The following is a 23,326-nucleotide window of genomic DNA, read 5'->3' as shown; positions in this document are numbered from 1 at the left end:
GCACTTTCCAGCAGCTCCTCCATCATGGAGGACGTTCCCTCACTGAAGGTGGAGGAGAGAGGAGAGGAAGCACAGGTGGATGCTCTGAGGAAGAGGAGCGTTCTCACATTGGTCTTCCTACAACAACACCTTGATCACATGAGCAGAGGGGCGTGGCCTTCAGTGGTCCTAACACGCCGTCGTAGTAATAAAGGAACCCTCCACATGTTCCACTTTGAAGGCTCATCTCCAACAAAGCAGACCTGTAATCACTTTAACTCACTATGATGATTGTTGACATTTGTCTTTGTGTCTCTGGCTTTTCTTGTGTGTCTGTGTGTCTTTGGGATGTTGGATAGAGTCATGTGACCTGCCCAGGGACTACAGATGGAAATGAGCAGTTTAGCTCCAATCTGGCAGCTTTCCATCTTCTATGTTTATATTGATGTCCATGAACATGCACTGTCCCTGTGAGATCAATGCAGATAAAAACAGCTGCTGACCTTTGACCTGATCCAGTGTTGTTCTTCTTCTGTGGTGTTTCTGATGGAGCAGCTGCTCCTGATGTGTTTGAGGATCAAACCAGGGTTCCTGCAGCTGCAGCAAACTCACATTTATCAGTCCGTGACCTTTGACCTTTCTTCTCTAAACCATCACAGAGACATGAGTCCAGTTTCTTTTAGTTGGACATGTTTTCATTGAGTCATGAAATAAATATCTGTGATGTCTGAAACCATCACAGGGAAACTTTCTCCACATTTTCCAGCTCTGAAGTGTTTCAGGATCTTTGTAGACTCTTCCATGTTTGCCGTGGTCCCTGAATGCAGCATCAGTGTTACCGGTTGTGAGTGCGGTGAACAAACTGTCAGTGTGATCTTGCACATATTTAAATGTGTGTTTGCTGCAGCTGCTTCATGTGAACACTGATGCCACCAGCAGAGGGCGCCTTCACCCTGCTAACAGCAGGCTTCGTACGGGTGCTGGAAATCCTTGGAAATGCTTGAATTTTAATATTGTCCTTTCAAGGTTTGAAAAGTGCTTAAATTTTGGATATAGTGCTTGAAAATACTTGAAATTGTAACCGCATTTTTTGTAAATAAAAATATAACTCTCTGGTTGAACAGTTCGCTTATGAAACTGAGAAATAAAATGAGTCGTAAAGTCTAAAATGAAAATTCCCACAAATAATGTTATTCCGCGAGCGCAGGTATTCATACCTCGCGAGTAAATTCAGCAGCGTAGAAGTCAGCTGCGCGCATCCACGGAGGCACTTTCGTTCACTTGAACACCACTGCGCCGTTGCGTGGTCTGCAGCGATATGGCCTCCGATCTGGCGGATCAATTCAAGGCCTCATTGAATTGTCTAAAATAGGCCATCATCGATTCACAGAAAGACTCTACTGATGATATTAGACAGGAATAAGCTGTGAGTGCGGGGCAGCAGGTGTGGAAAACACATTCAACAAGGAAGCAGAAGTATTGTTCCAAAAAGCTGAATCAAGAATGGAAACCGGACGCAGTAAATATATATAGTAAATATAGTGATAATTTTTACCCTCATTAATAAAGAATATATGAAAGGCACTTTGCCAGGAAGTGATTGCAGCTTCTACCCGTGACAGGAGTGTTGTTTCTCGCTCAGAATGACGTGATATCATTCACGAGGGACATGTTTGACACGTTTCACAGATTTTAGGACTAAACTTAAACTACAGCAATTTAAATACAACCAATAACTTTTTTTTTGCAAATACCGGAAATCATTTTTTTGGCACAACACCAGTATATCTCTAAAACTCTTCAAAAGTCCCAGATGACACCAGAAAACGTCGCTAAATTTGATGATAGTCACTTTTTGGACAAAAAAAAAGTCACTAGGGGGGTCTGAAAAGTCCAAGTGACAAAGTCACTAAGTTGGCAACAATTCTGTGGCAGTGGCGCAGTGGGTAGGTGGAATCCATGTGACCCTCAACTTTAACAAGATTCCCAGTACCTGCACTGGCCCCACAGCCCCACAGCATGATGGGACCACCACCAAATGTTACTGTGGGTACCAAGTGTTTGTCTTGGAGTGCTGTGTTCTTTTCCTCCATGCATACCGCCCCTTGTTATGTCCAAATGACTCAGTTTTAGTTTCATCAGTCCACAGCACCTTATTCCTAAATGAAGCTGGTTTGTCCAAATGTGCTTTAGCGACTCTGTTTGTGGTGTGTGTGCAGAAAAGGCTTCTTCTGCATTTCTCTCCCACACAGCCTCTCCTTGTGCAAAGTGCTCTGAATAGCTGAACGATGCACAGTGACACCATCTGCAGCAAGAGGATGTTGTAGGTCTTTGGAGCTGCTCTGTGGGTTGACTATGACTGTTCTCACCATCCTTCTCCTCTGCCTATCTGAGGTTGTTCTTGGCCTGCCACTTCAGGCCTTAACTAGAACTGTGCCTGTGGTCTTCATTTCCTCACTATGTTCCTCACAGTGGAAACTGAAGCTGAAATCTCTGAGAGAGCTTTTTGGATCCTTCCCCTAAACCATGATGCTGAACAATCTTTGTCTTCAGCTCATCTGAGAGTTGTTTTAACCCTCGTAATAGGATTCACCTGTGTATGTAGATCCAGGGTCAATGAGCTAACAAAATACATTTTGTGTTCCAATAATTAGTGCTAAAGGAAGCCTGGGCTTCTCTGCTTAGGCTCCTGACCCCACGACCTGGCCCCTGAAAAGCAGAAGAGAACGGATGGATGGATGGATGGATGGATGGATGGTACTCAAATCAATAAACAACAAGGGTGTCCAAAATTATGCACCTGGCTAATTTAGTTTAAATAATTATTGCACACTTTCTGTAACTCCTATAAACTTCATTTCACATCTCTAATATCACTGTGTTCATCTGCTATATGATAGATTTAACTGAAACTGCTGATCCCAAAGTTTACAAAGAGTACTCTTTTCCAGACCCCCCCTCCCCAAAAGTGTACAGAGAAGATGTTGATATTTTTTCATGACATTTCATTTCTCCTGGTTCTTTGGTATTTTACCATCTTTACCATCTTTATTTATAAAGCACTTTAAAACAACCACAGCTGACACAAAGTGCTGTACATTAAAACACAAATAACAGTTCAACAACTCTTTCAGGTTAAAAAAAAAACAGTTTAAAACTAGATCCCGCTGGAGTTAAAAGCCAAGGAAAAAAGATGGGTTTTAAGACGAACTTTAAAAGTGGACAGTGAAGGGGCCGCTCTAACCTGCAAAGGCAAGTCATTCCATAACTTAGGACCAACAACAGAGAAAGCCCTGTCTGTAACTGACCTGATATTTTCTTTATGGTAAATTGATTAATGAGTGTTTGTTATTCTGCTGCAGCAGTAACGCCGCTAATGCTTTTATTTTGAAAGGCTCAGAACGACAAGGCCGTAAATCGATTGTCGCAAACTGCAGCAGTAGCGCGAAGTCCAGTGTACAGAGAGAAGGTGCACTCCACGGTAAAGGACGGAGAAAAGAATTGTTAAGGCATAATTTTAAGCTCTAAAGGGTTGCTCAGCACCTGGTTGATGAGGGAACAAGGTTGGTATCTGCATTTTGTTGTGTCAATGCATATATAGTTATAGTTCACGAAGCATACAGATTGCTATTAAGTGTTGCAATTACGTTCGCATCCACTAGAGGGTGCTCATGTAAATTAGTCATGCTAAGGTTTACAAGCTTCGGTGTTGTGTTGTGTAAAGTCCTAGAATGTTGGAACATGGCATATCTCGTTTTAGTTTCATGGTGCAGGAAATAATAGAAAACAATGTTAAAAGGTTGTAATTTAAAGCAAAGGAAAAGGTTAAAGGCAACATACTGTTTGAGTTATTAATGTATATTTATTCTGTATATTTTGTAGCTCTTACGGTGTGTTCACGTGCGAGGCATTTCAAATAAAAGGATCGTGAACCATCAGTTAAAGAGACCATCTTTTCAACCGGGACGCTACAGTAAGAGCTTGACCCAAGCTGAGTGAGAGTTCGCCTCAAGCTGAGAAGAGCTCAACCCGCGCTCAGCACCGAGGTCCCAGCGAAAGCTGTTACAAGGTTCCAGCTCCACGGCTTCAATCAACGTCTTCTGGGATCTGATGGTCAACTGTATTGCCCTATCTTCAGCATGGAAATATCTGAAAAGGAAACAGAGTCCACAGAGGACCTCCAGGTGAACAAGGAAGAGGAGCCTCCATGCTCCGTTCGTCAAAGGAGGCCTACAGAAAAAATGCAAGTATATCAGGAGGAGGAGGCCCATAAAAGGGAAAAACGACTTCTGAAAGTCTATGATCAATGGAAAAAACAAATACGTACAACACGAGAGCAGTTAAAAGGAGACATAACAAACAGTGAAATTGCCTCACTCATGGACATCTTAGAGAAAGAAAGAGACAATGTCATAAAGCTGTATGCAGAAATTAGGGAAAGCATTACTCCCTCTAGTGACACAAGGCGACTTATAGATGCATGTGAAGCAGTCACAAAAGACATTATCAAGGTTGCACACGAAAGACTCTCAGGCATAGATGACTATGACAGCGGCAAAGTGAAGACACGCCTACGCGAGCTTCTTGAACCAGACTATGCTCAATCCATTTACAGTTCATCGGTCACTCACTCAAGTAAAGCCTCATCTGCCAGTAAGTCAAACTCTCCAAGGTCAGTAGTAGCCGTAAAGAGAGCAGAGGCTGCCGCTGAATTAGCAGCCAAGGAAGCAGAGTATGAGGTGTTATTAGAAGAAGAAAAACAAAGGGAAAAGATTCAACTTTTAGAGGAAAGGCAGAGAAAGGAGCTTGAATCTCAGAAACGTGAGTTAGAGAGACTAAAGTCTGAAAGGGAGTTAAAGGCTGCACGAGCTAGACTGATAACTTATGATCAGGAGATAAAGAGTGAGAGCAGTGTTCATGTTGACTGTAGCAGACCAGCTCAGAAGGCCCCCACAGTTTCTGCTCCCATTCAAGTCACTAACAGTAACATTGTATCCGACTCACCTCCACAAGCAAACATCCTTTACTTAGCCCAAGCATTACAGGACAGTGTCGCCATGAACAGACTGCCAATGCCAGAGCCCTCCACGTTCACAGGTGACCCAATACAGTTAATCGAGTGGAAAGCTTCATTTATTTCACTCGTTGATAAAAAGAACATCTCACCCACAGACAAGCTGCACTACTTAAAGAAATATATAGGAGGTTCAGCTCGACAAATGCTTGATGGCATCTTCTACAGAAACGACAGTGACGCATACAAGGATGCTTGGGAACGCCTCAACCAAAGGTATGGACATCCATTTGTTGTACAGAAGGCGTTCAGAGAAAGGCTCGCAAAATGGCCAAAGATACAAACGAATGACTCTACAGGGTTTAGAGCATTTGCTGATTTCATTCAAACATGTCATGAAGCTATGCCCCACATAGAAGGTTTAAACATTCTCAATGATTGTGAGGAGAACCAAAAGCTTGTTCAGAAGTTACCAAACTGGGCAGCAGCTAGGTGGAATCGTCAAGCCACTCAGAGCATGAAAGAAAGTGGAAGGTTTCCAAGTTTAAGGGACTTTGCTGAGTTCATGTCTTCTGAAGCAGAGATCTTATGCAATCCAATCACATCATTTCAGGCTCTCCACTCTACAGACTTCACCAAAACCACCGGTAAAAGTTACCAGAAAGAAAAAAGGCTCACCTCCAGTGTTCTCCACACACAGGTGGTAACAGAGACAGAAAACACAAAACAAAGGTCAAACATTAAATTACCATGCATGCTCTGTCAAGACAACGGACACAAACTTCACAACTGCCCCCTGTTCAAAGGCAAATCACTTGTGGAACGAAGGAAATATGTAAAAGAGAAAAGGCTTTGTTACGGCTGTCTCAAGCCCGGACACAGTGCAAAGGACTGTCGTTACAGACTTGAATGTGAAATGTGTAAGAAAAAACACCCTACCTGTCTGCATGACTTCAACTACGACAATGCTAAATCAGCCACAAACCCAATTCAGACCAACACAGAACAGGCTGCAACTACCCTGTCACTCAATGTAGAAACCAATGAACAATGTGTAAGCACTTCCATGATCATACCAGTATGGGTTTCTTCAGAGCAACAACCAGGTAAAGAAAGGCTTGTTTATGCACTCTTAGACACCCAAAGCGACACGGTGTTCATTGACCAAGATGTGTCTAATGATCTCCAGGCTAAGTCCACCCCAATAAGGTTAAGGCTCACTACAATGCTTGGTAAAGAGGCTGTTGTGCCAAGTGAACGTGTCTTAGGTCTTAAGGTGAGAGGCTACAACTCCTCAGAAATGATTGAACTCCCTCCTGCTTACACTAAAGACTGTATACCAGTTAATCGCTCCCACATTCCTTCCTGTGAAACGACAAGACAGTGGAATCATCTTAAGGTAATAGTGAACGAGATTCCTTCACAACTAGAATGTGAAGTTGGGCTTTTAATTGGCTACAATTGCTCCAAGGCATTAGCTCCAAGGCAGGTAATCTTAGGAGGAGAGAACGAACCCTATGCAGTCCGAACAGCACTGGGCTGGAGTATTGTAGGACCCACATCATCCCACAGTGACTCTTTTACCATGTCTGCTGTGTGTCACAGAGTCACAGTCAAAGAGCTTCCTTTAATGACCCCAGCTGATGCACTCAAGGTTCTCGAGTCTGACTTTAAGGATGATAACAAGGATAACAGATCAGTGTCTCAGGATGACATTCTCTTTCTGAATACATTGAAGGAAGGCATTTACAAAAACAATGAAGGACATTATGAAATGCCACTTCCATTTAAGGAGAGACCTCACTTACCAGACAATAAGCAAATGGCCACTGTGCGACTTCAAAGCCTCAAAAACAAGCTGTTGAAAGACCAAAGGTACAAGGAGCAATATGTAAAATTTATGAGTGAAGTCACAGAGAAGGGTGATGCTGAGGAAGTGCACAGTGAAGCAAAGGAAGGAGAAAAGTGGTATATTCCCCACCACGGGATATATCATCCCCAAAAACCAGACAAACTCAGAGTAGTTTTCGACGCCTCAGCAAAATACAAAGGTAACAGTCTCAATGATCACTTGCTGTCAGGGCCAGATTTGTTGAACAGTCTAAATGGTGTTTTAATCAGATTCAGACGGCATCAAGTTGCACTGTTGTGTGACATTGAAAAAATGTTCCACCAATTTCATGTGTATGAAGCAGATAGAGACTATTTAAGATTTTTATGGTGGACAGATGGCAACCTGGACACTGAGCCTCAGGAGTTTCGAATGAAGGTTCACCTTTTTGGCGCCACATCCTCACCAGGGTGTGCCAATTATGGATTAAAACATCTTGCAAAAGAAAATGAGACACAGTTTCCCCTTGCATCTCAGTTCATAATGAAGGATTTCTATGTGGACGACGGTGTAACAAGCACGGCAAGCATCGAGGAAGCTATTCAGCTAGCTCAGGAGGCTCAGACACTCTGTGCATCAGGCAGCCTCAGACTACACAAGTTTGTGAGTAACAACAAAACAGTGTTGGAAAGCATTCCACCATCAGAACGTGCCTCCCCACAGCAAGCATGTGACCTGGCATTTAATGACTCTAAACTTGAAAGAGCACTAGGCATTCATTGGCACATAGACTCAGACACACTCAGGTTTCGCTTTCTTCCCAACGACCAACCTGCTACAAGGCGTGGCATCCTATCTATGGTTGCATCTCTTTATGACCCATTGGGATTCATTTCCCCCTTTATACTCACAGGCAAAAGAGTGCTTCAAGAGGCATGCAAACAAGGCACAAGCTGGGATGATCCCCTTTCCAGTGAACTAAGGCCAGTGTGGGATAACTGGAAAGCTGACTTAAAGAATTTGGAGAAAATCACAATACCACGCTGTTATGTTCCTAAAGACTTTGGCCAAATAGCAAAAACAGAGTTGCATCATTTTTCTGACGCAAGCTTGTGCGGTTATGGTCAGTGCTCATATTTAAGACATATAAGCAAAGATGATAAAGTGCATTGTGCTTTAGTTACAGCAAAGACCAGAGTTGCTCCTATTAAGGTAACAACAATACCAAGACTCGAACTGACAGCTGCTCTTGTCTCCATTACTGCAAGCACCATGTTAAAGGATGAGCTTGGATTGACACAGATTGATGAGTATTTCTGGACGGACTCTAAGGTCGTTTTAGGCTACATCAATAACGAAGCACGTCGTTTTCACACATTTGTCTCCAATAGAGTTCAAAAGATAAGGCTCAACAGGGCCCCCCAGCAGTGGAGATATGTTTCATCTGAGCAAAATCCGGCAGATATTGCCTCCAGAGGTTCAAGTGCAAGTGAGCTCATTGCATCAGACTGGTTCAAGGGGCCACAGTTTCTGTGGAACAAAGAAATCTCACCAGCTGCAGAGATTGACATGAACGTACCACTCGGAGATCCAGAGGTTAAAAGGGTACATGCACTAAACACGCTCAAAACAGAGAATTAAGGTTTATCAGACAAGTTGACAAAGTTTTCCTCATGGCACAAAGCCACTCAAGCCATAGCTCGACTGATTCGCTGTGCCAAGAGAGATAAAACAACAGGCCACAGTACAGTACAGGAAAGACAAAATGCACAATGTGTTATTCTAAAGGATGTACAAGCAACTGAGTATGCAGAGGAGATAAAGTTGCTCAAGAATGGAAAGGCACTTCCTCTCAAAAGCAAACTGTTTCAAATGGACACTTTTCTTGATAGTGATGGACTCCTTAAGGTGGGAGGAAGGCTCCAAGATGCTTCATTCTCCTCCGCACTGAAACATCCAATATTAGTTCCAAAGGGTCACCATGTCACTCAACTAATAATAGCTCATTTTCACAGTAAAGTGCATCACCAAGGGAAAGGATTGACAATCAATGAGATCAGGTCAAATGGAATTTGGATTCCAGGCATCAACAAAGCTGTTGCAAACTTCATACACCAATGTGTAAAATGTCGCAGACTCCGAAGAGGCACAGAGGAACAGAAAATGTCTGAGTTCCCAAGACAGCGCTTAGAGCCATCCCCACCGTTTACATTTTGTGGAATGGACTGTTTCGGTCCCTTTCTAACCAAACAAGCTCGCAAAGTGCACAAACGTTATGGACTTCTTTTTACATGCCTTTGTTGCAGAGCAGTCCACATAGAAATGTTGGACGACATGACAACAGATGCTTTCATCAATGCGCTCCGCTGTTTTATAGCTATAAGAGGAGCAGTCAGTGAGATAAGGTGCGATCAAGGAAGCAACTTTGTTGGAGCAAAAAATGAACTGCAGGAAGCCCTAAAACAAGTGGACTCTAATCGCATTATCACATTTCTGGCCGAGAAACAGTGTGACTTCAAAATGCACACTCCTCATTCAAGCCATACAGGAGGTGTATGGGAAAGGCAAATCAGGACAGTTCGAAACATTCTGCGCTCAACAGCTTCACTTTCATTAGGCAGAATGGATGACGCATCATTAAGGACATTCTTTTATGAGGCAATGGCGATTGTGAACAGTAGGCCTCTTACAGTGGACAACCTCAGTGACCCAAACAGCCCCGAGCCTTTGACCCCAAATCACCTGCTTACTATGAAGTCAAAGGTAGCCTTGCCTCCACCAGGTAAATTCATCAAAGAGGACATTTATGCACGGAAAAGATGGCGGCAGGTGCAGTACCTATCAGAACAGTTTTGGTCACGTTGGAAAAGGGAGTATCTCTCCAACATTGCAACGAGACAGAAATGGCACACTCCAAGGAGAAATTTGAAGGTTGGAGATGTTGTCATGGAGAAGATGAATGATTTGCCTCGCAATGAATGGAGACTAGCACGTGTAATGGAAACAGTGACTGACAAAGACGGACTTGTAAGGAAGGTAAAGATTCGCTTTGGAGAAAGGAAGATGGAGAAAGGACAGTGTTCCAGTAAACCTTCCATAGTGGAACGCCCGGTGCAGAAACTGGTTCTGCTATTAGAGACTGTTTAACTACAATTTACAGTTTAAGGTTCTTTCTTATGTGCTATGTGTTTTCATAGAGTTAAGGTTACAGGTCATTTCTTCATTAGGAAATCATTATCGCTCCATTTGTTTACCAGTTAAGTTCTAATGATTTGGTGGGAGTGTAACTGACCTGATATTTTCTTTATGGTAAATTGATTAATGAGTGTTTGTTATTCTGCTGCAGCAGTAACGCCGCTAATGCTTTTATTTTGAAAGGCTCAGAACGACAAGGCCGTAAATCGATTGTCGCAAACTGCAGCAGTAGCGCGAAGTCCAGTGTACAGAGAGAAGGTGCACTCCACGGTAAAGGACGGAGAAAAGAATTGTTAAGGCATAATTTTAAGCTCTAAAGGGTTGCTCAGCACCTGGTTGATGAGGGAACAAGGTTGGTATCTGCATTTTGTTGTGTCAATGCATATATAGTTATAGTTCACGAAGCATACAGATTGCTATTAAGTGTTGCAATTACGTTCGCATCCACTAGAGGGTGCTCATGTAAATTAGTCATGCTAAGGTTTACAAGCTTCGGTGTTGTGTTGTGTAAAGTCATAGAATGTTGGAACATGGCATATCTCGTTTTAGTTTCATGGTGCAGGAAATAATAGAAAACAATGTTAAAAGGTTGTAATTTAAAGCAAAGGAAAAGGTTAAAGGCAACATACTGTTTGAGTTATTAATGTATATTTATTCTGTATATTTTGTAGCTCTTACGGTGTATTCACGTGCAAGGCATTTCAAATAAAAGGATCGTGAACCATCAGTTAAAGAGACCATCTTTTCAACCGGGACGCTACACTGTCCCCTCTGAGCTTCCTTCTTGATCTTGGTACCTCCAAGAGCAGCTGGTCTGCTGACCTGAGAGCAGTGACGTGCAGTCAGGGGAGGCAGGTGAGGCACGGCCTCACCTGTCATCGTGGAAATATAAAATTAAAAAATAAATTAAATGGTTATATTCATTCAGTGATTTGTATTTTAAAGTTCTTTTCCATTTAACTACACCATTTTTAGATTAGTTTTTTCAAAATCGCTGAATTTTCGCATTTGCCGGTCAAATACTAAGAGACGAACGGTGAGGCACCAGCCCGGCGCGCCCCACCACGGATTGCGCAATCCGTGGTGCGGCTCAGTATAGTCATTGCCAATGACTACTAACTGTGCTGGCATGCTATGCAGTGAGACCGGATTACTTTCCCTTTGCATGTGGCTATTAAAATGTTCTAACACTTTTACTATATGAACTAAATTTCTATATTTTAGCTGGTGTATATAATGCACAGTTTTTTTTTTTTGTTTTTTTCATTAACAACTGTATGTGTGTGTAATGCATTCTTGTGTTGAGCGATCATGAAACTGCTGCGAAGAGACACTAGGTGAGGCACGCAGTTCTCGTGCCTCATGGTAGGGGGCGCTGGTGATCCCAGGGACTCTACGACTCCTCAGCGGCAAGCTACCATAAACAGTTTAGCAAGGCCAGTTAGTTTTTCCTGTTGCTTGGCCTTATGTTCAACATGGAAGATTACATAACTCAACTGAAAGAATTTTCTAAACTGGACTTTCAATCGAAGCAGAAGATAATAATTAAAGGAAGACCAACACCGGAGCTAAAAGGTTTGCTTCAGACTATGTTAATGTTAAACAAAACAACTGTTGCCAATCAAATGGTGAATAAGCTATATGTTTGTAAATCTGATGTGATGACGTCAGTGCCTCACCAGTCACGACCCTCACCGCACGTCACTGCCTGAGAGACCGGCAAGGTATGTAGGGGTGAAGAAGCTCAGAGAGGTAAGGCGGGGCAAGATTGTGCAAAGATTTAAAAACAAACATAAGAATCTTAAAATGAATCCTAAAATGTACAGGCAACCAGTGAAGTGAGGCCAGGACAGAGGTCATGTGCTCTCTCTTTTGAGTTCCCATCAAAAGTCGTGCAGCAGCATTTTGAACCAGCTGCAGACGTGAGAGTAGCGACTGACTGACTCCAAAATAAAGTGAATTACAGTAATCCAGTCGAGATAAAATAAAAGCATGGATCACTGTTTCAAAATGCTGCCTGGATAGAAATGCTTTTACTGATGCCAATTGCTTCAAATGATAAAAACTGGACTTAACCACAGCTCTGATTTGGCTGTCCAATTTAAAATCACTGTCCACCTTAAAACCAAGATCAGTAATAATGGGTTTAAAATATACCTCCAAGGGTCCCAGGTCAACAGAGGAGGACTCACAGGAGCCACTGGGTCCAAACACCATTACCTCTGTTTTCTTTTCATTAAAATTTAAAAAGTTCAAGGCCAACCAAGCTTTAATATCACCTAGACATGCCAGGAGATGTTTTATGGAATAGGAAGTATTAAAAACACATCCTGGTGTTGAAAAATCCTGGAAATCTTAAAATATTGTACTGCACTGGAGGTACACAAAATGTTTATGCCGCCACACTTCTAAATTGCAAATGGTAAATTGCTCCACTACCACACAGTAGTGGGCCCCCCTGATAATGTTCATGATTTTCCTTTATAAATCATTGGTTGTTGGAAAATGTTGATAATTGTGAATGACCCCTTAATGTGCTGGAAAATCTTGAAAATGGACCTTAAAAGTGTTTAAAAAGTGCTTGAATTTGATGCTGGAAAAGGTGTACGAGCCCTGCTAACAGGGCTGCAGAGGGGGGAAATGTTCTGGTTGTTTGGCTCATTTTACTTTGTGTTAGCAGGAAGTTCCTGCTGTGCTCAGTGTGTTTGATTTGTCTTCATCTGTGACACAATGATCACACATTACAGTGAGCAGAGAGGCTGAAGAAAACTCTTCTTCATGGCTGCAGAGACACTGAGGGAGACCCCTGGTGGACACACACAGACATGACAAGCAGACAGCCTGAAGTGCAGAGGGGGACAAACAGCTGGAGGTCCTTGTTGGAAAGGAAAGCACACACTCTAACAGCCATTATTGACTGAAGGAGACACGTGAAGAACTCAGCTGGTCTGGGAGCAGAGTGTGACGGTCCTGCTCCAGGATTCATTGGGAGCAGATTTTAGCTGCAAACTTCCTGTTTCCCTCCCTCAGACACGCCCTCTGCAGCTCTCACTGCCTCACACACAAACCAATCAAAGCTCAGCTCACATTTATTTCACTGTCCTGGAATCAGGAGGATTTTAGTTCATTTGAACCAACATGATGTTAACACAATATTCAGACCTGCTGATTGTGATCAACAAAGTGTTATGATCACATGGATTTGGTTAAAGTGCTCCTGAATAACAGGAGTGGAGCTTTGTTGGAGGTCCAGGTTCTGATCTGAGCCCAGTTTGCTTCCCAGTGGAAGCAGACAGTGAATCCAGTGCACAGAGAGAGTCGAGGGGTCACAGAGTGGGACACACAGACACACAAACCTCCATCTGCAGCTCTTCCTGCAGGAGTCGTTTCTTCTAGCTGAGATGTGACAGCGGGACCGGGGTCGGAGGTCGGCCAATCTGAAAGCAGCATCGCCGTCCTCCGTCTGCGATGCTGGATCCAAAGAAGTGAGCACACCGAGCTGCAGGAGCATCAGGACATCACACTGACACCAAGCAGAGTCTTCCTCAGAGCCTCCATGCTGGCTGAGCCGTGTTAGTGATGCTCAGCACCAACTACAGTGGGACTGATCTCCATCGTCACTGCTGAAGAGCACAAAGGAAACAGTGTGAAGCAGCGAGCTCACTGTGCAAAGAAGCCTTTGGTTTCCACCTTCACACATTTTGGCCTCTTCGTGCTCTTAAAATGAGGCTTTTCTCAAAGCTCTTCATCCTCTGAGATGAAACCAGAGCAGCAGCCGCTCAGGTTTGCTCTGCTTCACAGTGAGCGTTTCTGAGTGAGCCTCAAACACTCCAATCCACCTTCTGATCTCTCAGAGACACCAAGAGCTCACAGTGAGCCTGTCAGAGGCTCTCAGAGAGCAGAGCGGTGAGACGAGCTCCTCCCACAGCTCAGAGAGACTGAAGGAGGCAAACTGTGAGCAGAGGCAGCTGACAGCATTCAGGCTTCATCAGCACCAACACTGCATCTCTGCACTCACTGCTGCATCAGAGGAGAGCTGCTGTCCTCCATGCTGATCCAACCAATCAGTACACACGCTGACACACACCTGCAAACACACACACTGACACACACACACACACACACACACACACACACACACACACACACACACTACTGAGTAACACAGTTTGGTTATGTTATTTATGTTACTTTAAATAATTTATTATCATGTGTGTCCTCCTCCAGTTTGTCCTTCCCTTGTTCTCACTACCCCAAATGTGTGCATGTGTGTGTGCAGTATTATAATCAACTATGCAGCAGCATCAGCCATGATAAACAGACAGACTCCAGATTTAAACCAACAACCATCTCAGGCTCGTTAGCTCAGGCTCGTTAGCTCAGACTCGTTAACTCTGTAGGTTTCCTATTTTTCCTGTTTTAAATTTAAACTCATGACAACAGTTCAGTAAAATAAAGTGTTTAAACTGCATCTGCAGCCATGTGTTTGTGGTTTGTGGACAGATTTGGAACAGCAGGAAACATCATCAGCTCTCAGAGTCTGAACAAATTTGAGGTCAAAGTGCACGGCTTCAATAACCTTTAGGAACTCTGGAGAACCTCCAAGAAGTCCAGCTGCTTCCATCTGCAGGTTGTACTGTGGGAACAAAGTGTGTCAGTTTGTAAGAGCTGATGATGATGATGATGATGATGATCCACTGATGTGTCCTCACTGGAGTCACTGATGAACACATGATGCTGTGGAAGCTTTAAAGAGGCACTGATGATGCAGCTGACTGTGAGCCACTGAAACCAAAGCCTCTGCTCCTCTTCATTTAGTCAGTGGCTCCAAAGTACCAACTGCCCACAGTCTGAACACAGTGGCTGTCCACTGGAGAGAAGGACTCTGGTGGTCCTGAACACAGCACTGAGTCAGCCTCATGTTGAGCTGCTTCTTCTCTCTCTGCTCTCTGCTGGCAGCATGCTTCACACATCAGAGTGAGATGGAAACTCCTACATGAGCTTCCACTGAACATCTGCTCAAAGATCTGACTTTGTAGATCAGACACTACATCTGTTTGCTGCCAGCCTCAGAGGGGGGGCTCAGACCTGCGGCCTCCTCCTCCTCCTCCTAGTTGGACCCAGGAGTCTCTGGTCCTCCTGACCTCCTGTGACAGTAGCTCACTCTGCTGTAGAGCTCATGGACCCACATGTCCTGTCACATCACACCTTCCACCACAAAGATGCTCAGATATCCCACAGCAGAAATGTCCAGCATCTCTGTTTGAAGATGTCCTCACCCAGTGAGCCTTCAGCTGCTGATGGGGCCTCATGAAGTCTTACAACAAAGCTGCACCCTGAGCATGAAGGAAACCAGCTGCAGGAGAATAACTGCAACATTTACACTGACTCATGCTGAGCAGTGGGTGGAAACAGAGGGGAGTCCTGCCTCCATCAGGCTCATCCATCACCACCTCAGCCTTGTTTCCACCCTCATGGAGGCTGTGTGGCTGCTGCTGCTGTCTAATGTGAATCCTGCTTCTCTGCAGCTGCAGGTGATGCAGCTAAAGCTCAGTCTGGATCCTTCTTCCCTCTCATGGACCTGCTTCCATCATCCACTGAGCTTGGCCCGTATGCTCCATCAGGTCAGCAGCTAGCACAGCTTTACCCCAGAAAGGAGATGAAGGTCCCAGAGAAGGTGCTGCTAACAATCAGACCACACAACAGCTCAGCAGTGATTTATGAACAGCAGAGGTTTTAGTTATGTGACCTCATTGGTGCCCAGATATGAACTCTGTTTAGTTTGAATTATTAGGGTCAGATCAGAGAGCAGAGACACTGATTATGGCTGCATGTTATTAACAATGAGGACGTTTCTCTGAACATCTGTTTAATGATGCTGCAGCCTGGAACAGGCTGACAGGAAGTGATGAGGACAGGAAGCTTTCTCACTCACAGCTTGGTCTGTTTCCAGGTGGTTTCCATGGTGACTCAGGCTGATGACCTCTGAGATGACCCCTGACTCTGACCTGTCCTGACCCAGAGCTCTGAAGCTGTGTGAACAGCTGGAATCCAAAGCATGTGGGCCTCATGTGATTCTAACTAAATATATCTGTGGTGCATCCACAGGCCTGAAACACTCAACACCTCCATCACTACATCTCCCAGCATGCCTCAGGGCTGTCAAACACCCAGGAGCAGTGAGGCCTTCAGCCATTTCTCCTCCTCAGGCTGTGACCTGATGATGTCATCGAGCTGTGAAACTCTCATATTTGATTGGAGGAGAGTGAAAACAAGGAAACTCATTCACAGACAGTGAGGGGCCGTTTAGTTTAGGAGGAGCACCTAAATGTAAAGTCAGGTCTGTACCTGGGGGGGGCATCAAAGGCAGAGTCATGTTTCCTGTTTCCTTCCTGCTCAGGTGGAGGTGTGGCCTGTTTCTGCTCGTTAGTGATGGTATAAGAAGGTATATATGTATAGGTATATAAGGTATATATATGGTATATAAGAAGGGCCAGAGTCGACTCCACCTGCTGAGGAGACTGAGGTCCTTTGGTGTCTGCAGGACTCTGTTAAAGACCTTTTATGACTCAGTGGTAGCATCTGCCCTTTTCTACGCAGTGGCCTGCTGGGGGGGTGGATGCACCAAAAGGGACAGGAGCAGGATCGACAAACTGGTGCGGAGGTCTAGCTCTGTGTTGGGATGTCTTCTAGAGTCTGTGATGGTGGTGGGTGAGAGGAGGATGTTAGCAAAGCTGACATCCATCATGAACAACCCCCATCACCCTCTTCATGAGACCGTGGGTGAGCTGAGCAGCTCCTTCAGTCAGAGACTGAAACATCCTCGCTGCAGGAAGGAGCGCTTTCGCAGGTCATTCATCCCAACAGCAGTTAGACTGTATAACAAATCATAATGTCTTGAGTCACTTGGACACTTTACCTCCTCTGCCATCACTTTATCCTTACAGTCAGATACATTTTATTTATTACACTCACCCATATAATGCATACCGTGTATGCTGTGTACCTTACCGGCTACAAATGTATATAATATTTTGATATCTGTATATAGTGTTTTGATGTGTGTGTATATGTGTGTATATGTAAATGTGGGTATTGACACTGATATATATATTTATGTATATAGTGCTTATGTATATGTGTATAGTTTTTTGCTATTTTATTTTATTCTATTGAATTTTAGTTTTTAGTTTAGTTATTTGTTCTTACTCATCCTTTTCATTTTTTCTCTGTATTGAGCTGCTGTAATGCACAAATTTCCCCGTCGTGGGATTATTAAAGTTTTATCTTATCTTATCTTATCTTATAATGAGGCTCTGTGAATGTGTCCAATCTTTCCTACTGATTCCCAAAAGCCCCCAATCACACGAAGCCTCGTTAACCAGCTCATTTAGGAGTGCTGCCACCTGCTGGTCATTTGATGTACAGCAGTCCTGCTGTTCTGTTACATGTTGGCAGATCTTTGATCAGAATGATGCAAATATTATGTCCAAATCTCCATTTGAGGTTTTGTAACAGCAGATGAAATAAATCTGTGCTGATCGTGGTGTATCGATCAGTTAAAGACCTTTTATGACTCAGTGGGAGCGTCGGCCCTTTTCTATGAAGAAGAAGAAACAGCCTTTATTGTCCCACAGAGGGGAAATTTGGGTGTAACAGCAGCCGCAGTTATTATAAATATAAGTAAAAATATAATAATTCACACTATTAAGAAAAGAATATAAATATATATAAAATCAACAAACAAGATTAACCTTAATACTACTAATAATAACACTAACACTATATACAATGTACATGATGTGCCTGTGTGTTGAACCTTAACAGGCCGGACTATTTACAGTATATTATATATTATCCTACATTGTGTAGGCTATTGTGGTTTTTGTTGGGAGCAGTGATGGTTATAAAGTCTTACAGCTGCTGGGAGGAAGGATCTGCGGTAACGCTCCTTTGTGCATTTAGGATGCAGCAGTCTGTCACTGAAGGAGCTCTCCAGCTCAGCAACAGTTTCATGCATGGGATGGGAGACCTTGTCCATCAGTGATGTTATTTTGGTCAGAGTCCTTCTGTCTCCCACCACCTGCACTGAGTCGAGAGGACATCCTAGGACAGAGCTGGCTTTCCTGATGAGCTTGTCTATCCTCTTCCTCTCAGCTGTAGACAAGCTGCTGCTCCAACATACTGCTGCATAGAAGATGGCTGATGCCACCACGTAGTCATAGAAGGTCTTCAGGAGTGTCCCCTGCACTCCAAAAGACCTCAGCCTTCTCAGCAGGTAGAGTCTGCTCTGACCCTTCCTGTAGAGCGCATCAGTGTTATGAGTCCAGTCCAGTTTATTGTTTAGGTGAACACCCAGGTACTTATAAGAGTCCACTATCTCAATGTCCACTCCCTGGATGTTCACCGGTGTCCGTGTGGTGGGTCTGCGCCTGTGGAAATCCACCACCAGCTCCTTGGTTTTAGCGGCGTTGATCAGGAGGTGGTTCCGCTGGCACCAGTCCACAAAGTCCTGAGTCCACTGTCTGTACTCTGAGTCATCCTCACCTGTGATGAGGCCAACTATGGCAGAGTCGTCAGAGAACTTATGCAGATGGCAGCGTGGGGAGTTGATGGAGAAGTCTGCAGTGTAGAGGGTGAAGAGGAACGGTGCCAGCACAGTTCCCTGTGGGGCCCCCGTACTGCAGACCAGCCTGTCAGAGACACAGCCCTGTGTCCTCACGTACTGTGGGCGGTCAGTGAGGTAGTCCAGTATCCACTCGGAGATGTGGTGGTCCACTCCTGACAGTTCCAGCTTGGCTCTCAGAAGTCCTGGCTGGATGGTGTTAAAAGCACTGGAGAAATCAAAGAACATGATCCTCACAGTGCTTCCAGGCTTCTCCAGGTGGGTCAGAGCTCGGTGCAGGAGGTAGATGATGGCGTCATCCACCCCGATGCCAGGCCGGTAGGCGAACTGCAGCGGGTCCAACGAAGACGACACCATGAGGCGACACCATGCAGACTATGCAGTGGTCTGCTGGGGGGGTGGATGCACCCAAAGGGACAGGAGCAGGACTGACAAACTGGTGCGGAGGTGGAGTCTGTGCTGGGATGTCCTCTGGAGTCTGTGAGGGTGGTGGGTGAGAGGAGGATGTTAGCAAAGATGACATCATCATGGACCCCATGATGTCATCAGCAGAGGTGGGAAGTAACGAAGTACAAATACTTCGTTACTGTACTTAAGTAGATTTTTCAGGTATCTGTACTTTACTTAAGTATTTATTTTTCTGTCTACTTTTTACTTTTACTCCCTACATTTTTACACAAGTATCTGTACTTTCTACTTCTTACATTTTCAAACAGACTCGTTACTTTTTAACGTCAGAGAGAAGTTTGCATTTCCGGTCAGTGCGCCTCAAACATCAAACGATCTGAGCCTAAACGGAGGAATAATAACACATTAGAGACAATCGTACTGGCGTATCCTCCATCATCGGGGCTGATCTCGTACAAAGGGATTAAATACGCAAACCCATATAATTAATGTATCATCTATAGCGCTATAATCGGGCCGGACCGAGTCTGTAAGTTGGGCTGCGGCACATAAACAGCTTAGCTAGCGGTACTGAAGAGGAGCGAGCATGAAGGGAGTAACGTGTGGCAGGTAAATGCAACGTTTCTAAATGCCCAACAAATATCAGCAAACACACAAAGTGTGTGCAGTTTGTCACACAGTGTGTCTGCGAGCTAAAAGAAGAGCTGCTGTATTTCAGGGAGAGCAAAGAGAGAGAAGTTCACTCAGAGATGGAGAAAGAGGACAGGAGAGGAAGAAGAGAGGTTAGATTTAAAGGTAAGGACTGCAAAACAAACTGAAGTATGCTGACTTTGTGTAATTCAAAGATTGTATGAAAATACTGCAGTTTAGTGTGTAATAAACAGGTCAGCTTGTTGTACTGTATTTACAGTAAAGCTCTGTGTTGGTGCACAGAGGCTGTGTTCATGGTCAGAGTTACAGGTTACATCAGTGCAGCAGAGATGAGTTTGAATCAAAGCTGCTGATGCTGAGATTCATTCACTGAATCCAACATTTCTACAGCCTGTATGCTGTCAGTGTAGGGGATGGAGATCAGCTCAGAGAGCTGTGAAATACTGGGTTACATCTTTGTGAGTTCACTTCATCCACACAGAGCAGTAAACCTCAGAGCAGCAGCAGCAGGTCAGCTGATCACAGCCTGCACACCAACATCATTTACTGCAGCTACAATAGAAAGCTGTGATTCTTCTCCCCATGCAGAGCCACTACAGCTGATCTTAGGGTTCCTCCACCTTCTGAATCCCACTGTAACCCCTGAGTATCCTCATGTTGGTGTTTAGGTGGAGGCACAGTCACCCTCTACTATGGAGGACACAGAGAACAGAGCTGTGTTTAAATTCCCTTTAACAGTTTGTGTCCTACATAACAGATTCAAGCTGAGAGCATTCATTAGGATTAAAGTTTAGATTGAATAATGTTTGTATTCTCATGTAATATTATTTTATATTATTACAATAATATATAATGAGGTTCAGTTAGCTTTACACAAAAATAGCAGGTAGAAACGTCCTCCAAAGAACTACTTTTACTTTCTTACTTTGAGTACATTTCAGAGCCTGTACTTTTTTACTTTTACTTAAGTAAAGAAGTTGAACCAGTACTTCGACTTTTACTAAAGTATTTTTTAACATAAGTACTTGTACTTCTACTTAAGTACAGAATGTCAGTACTTTTGCCACCTCTGCTTGTTTCCTTTTCTGGGGACTGAATGTAGCGGCGGCGCCAGTGAAAAACGGCAGCGGCTGCAGCCACCCATCTCCCCTATGTTAGTCTGTCTGTGTCTTCTCTGGATGGTTGTTCCGAACGGAATTTCGTTATATTGTGATGAATGTCGTTATATAACTTGTTGTATAATGATTAATTTCGTCGTATGTATAATAACAATAAAGTTCTGTTCTATTCTATTCTATTCTAAATGTGAAAATTCGAACATGTCTGACCATCTGAAGCTCATTTAAATTCATCACCGTCTGCACTCACGGACACTTCCTGTCAAACCGAAAGTAAACGTTCCTCTGAGCGTCACACCTGCAGGGTAAGGTGTGGGCGGAGCTGCAGGTGATCCCCGGTGTGCGTTCGTTCGGTGAGCGGAGGATTTACCGGGACTTTGTGGCGGTTTGAGCGCTTTAAAGGAGGATGAAGACGTCGGTGGTGTTCCTGCTCCTCCTGAACGGTAAGAAGCTCCGTGTGAGCCGGGGAGGGGGGAGGGGGGAGGGGGGGGGGGGTACAGACCCGGACCCGCTGCAGTCAAAGATCGACCCTCAGTAACTGCGCTAAAGCAGATTAACCGGTGACGCTGTTTGCAGGAGCCACAAACCCGGAAATGAACCCCGTGAATACTTCGACTGTAAACGTCATTTATTATAATCACAATAATTCTCTGTGCTTTGGGACACAACAACAAACTATAACAGGTCCGGTAATCACAGCTTCCTTAAACTCAGCAGCAAACACCACAGACATATGAGGCATGATGGGAGATTACATCCAGCCCCGCCCATCACGCCACCATAGAACCGTTCCAGAGTGAGCAGAACAAATCCAGCACAGGAACCCAGGAGAACCATTAAAGGAACAATGATAATGAAAGGAAGGTCAGGAACATTCAGACTGATCTGACATACAGCTGCACTTTAGATGCATCATATTCAAGGAGTCTTTAAAAACATCAACGTGTTGGCATGTTTTTCTGTTTTATGTAGACAATTATCAAGTTAGTCAGTAATAATCAGTGATGTCAGTAACACGTTACTGTAATCTGACTACTTTTTCTCAGTAACAGTAATCTAACACGTTACTATTTTTAATTTTTTCTCTAATGTCTAAAATGTTATTTGTAAAGAAATCCATGAAGTCACTACTAGTTAAAGTGAAAGGAATACTCGGCTCTACAGAGCTCTGACTCTTTGTCAGCCTGGCTACAGTGCTGAAAACAAACCTGGGGTTGTTCTTATTTTCTTCAATTAATGATGAGTAGTAAGATGTCCTAGCTTTACGGAGGGCTTTTTTATAGAGCAACAAACTCTTTTTCCAGGCTAAATGAGCATCTTCTAATTTAGTGAGACACCATTCCCTCTCCAGCTTTCGGGTTATCTGCTTTAAGCTGTGTGTTTGTGAATTATACCACGGAGTCAGGCACTTCTGATTTGAAGCTTTCCTTTCAGAGGAGCCACAGTATCCAAAGATGTTGTTATCCACATAAATCGAGCTATACAGATTAAACAGCTAACAGACAGGAAATCACCACTGTGCTCTGAAACAGGAAGTGATACAATACTGCAGAGAGAGCCAACAGCAGTCAGTGTTGGGACACAATCAGTGTCCCCTCTTTGGAAACACTGCAGCAGTTTTACAGGAACATCTCAGGTCCTGTTGGATTGACTGAAACACTGACTGAATCATGCTGACAGCTCTGACACTGATAGACCTCTGTTACCATCACACACACACACACACACACACACACACACACACACACACACACACACACACACACACAGCTTTCAGGTCTGAACTGCTGCAGGATCAAATGTTGTGTCAAACTGGAGGTGCTCGCTGACCCACTGTTATTGATCATGTTCATCATCACATGAGCCAAGGTGTGGAAAAAGGTGTGGGTCATTACCACCAAGGGTGAAACCACTGTGAGACTTTGCTCCATCCTGTCATGTGACCTCTTGAGGTCACCTGTAAGGTGTGAGTGGGGGTTGAGGCTCCTGGGGAGGGATCTCAGGTAGGTGGCTCACAGCTGGTGATGTAATCCAGCTCCTCTGCTCAGTGATGGAGGTTCACAGTGGACACAGATGCTTCTTTAACTCCTCCTTCAAACATCTGTCTGCCTGCTCCAAAATGTGAACGCTGGCATCCTCAGAGAGTGACCTTTGACCTTTAGGTGCAGATGTACAGCTGGTCCTGTCCAGGTGGCTCTGCTGTGTGGTGTTTGTGAAGAGGCTGTTTGGTTCCTCCAGTGTAGAGGTCCCAGCTCTCCTCACTGCTCTGCACAGCAGACACATGTTTGGAGATAGTGTGTGTGATCGTTGTGAGTCACCGTGAGAACAGTGTGTAACCTGTGTGTGTTACACCTGCTCAGACCTGTGTGGTGCTGTGAAACGGTGAGATAGGAGGAAGTGGATCTGTGGTTCTCTGAGGAACAGCCAGCTGTGATCCAGGAACACAGAAATCCATGAGCTGTGAGCTCCTGCTGGGCCGCTCTCCTCATCACAGAGGAAGAGTT

The 23,326-nt window shown here is 44.3% G+C and overlaps 1 protein-coding gene across 1 annotated transcript in view; it reads left to right on the top strand.

Annotated features, from left to right (window-relative positions):
* The window catches only part of LOC115777201 (uncharacterized), a 202,009-nt gene that overhangs the window by 165,150 nt on the left and 13,533 nt on the right, over positions 1–23,326 (top strand). The gene's annotated exons all lie outside the window — the stretch shown is intronic.

The sequence above is a fragment of the Archocentrus centrarchus genome, unplaced genomic scaffold, assembly GCF_007364275.1.
Source record: "Archocentrus centrarchus isolate MPI-CPG fArcCen1 unplaced genomic scaffold, fArcCen1 scaffold_45_ctg1, whole genome shotgun sequence".
In the NCBI taxonomy this organism is placed as follows: Eukaryota; Metazoa; Chordata; class Actinopteri; order Cichliformes; family Cichlidae; genus Archocentrus; species Archocentrus centrarchus.
This window is presented reverse-complemented; position numbering and strand designations above follow the sequence as displayed.